The sequence below is a fragment of the Falco punctatus genome, assembly GCF_963210335.1.
Source record: "Falco punctatus genome assembly, chromosome: 12".
Lineage (NCBI taxonomy): Eukaryota > Metazoa > Chordata > Aves > Falconiformes > Falconidae > Falco > Falco punctatus.
The window spans coordinates 8,529,237-8,529,993 of record NC_137592.1 but is presented as its reverse complement, the minus strand read 5'-3'; positions in this window follow the sequence as shown (position 1 = coordinate 8,529,993).

Below are 757 nucleotides of genomic sequence, written 5' to 3'. Positions count from 1 at the left end.
GCCTGAACCAGTTTGTTTTGTGAAAAGTGGTAACGGAAGATCAGTCATCCATGCATCAAACAAGTCTTCCATGTTGACTGAACAGTGCTGTGACAGTACCACAGCTCCTCCTGAGGAATGCCTTCTACGTTGATACCTGTAGGCAAAATTATCTAAGGAATGCTTTGTTTGAGACATGACTAACAAAACCTCTTGGCAGTCACAAAACCTCTACTACTTTTTGGAATTCCAGTAATAACTGTAGGTAAATAAATTCACAGGCAAAAAAACCCACACACAGATGGGGTGCTATGCAAATGCATGTTATGTGGATACTGGGCTGTGACTTCAGTTCATATTTTGAACTCGGCTACCTATGAATTTCAGCATTAGTTTACCAACTAAATCTTGCTACAGCCGTTGCCTCAGAACACCAATATTATTCTTAGATAAGGCATTCTGCTGTTGAGTCAGGAAAGACGCCGACTGGGAATACAATAATAAAATCTAAAGTGCTGCTTCATGGGAATTACATTTTTAGTTACAAAAGTGAAAGCAACTCTGACATGAAGAAATAGCATCAGATGTCCCGTATCAAATGTCAGTAAGTTCTGCAACAAATTAAAGCAGCGAATAATTCTAGAACTTGAATCAACTAATTATCTTCACAACAAGAAAAACAGAATACAGACTAGAAAAGTAGAAGACTTAACATCCCTTAAGTAGCTTTTGATAAGAATGGATGCTTCTGCCACCTAGATGCTAAAGCAGTACATAC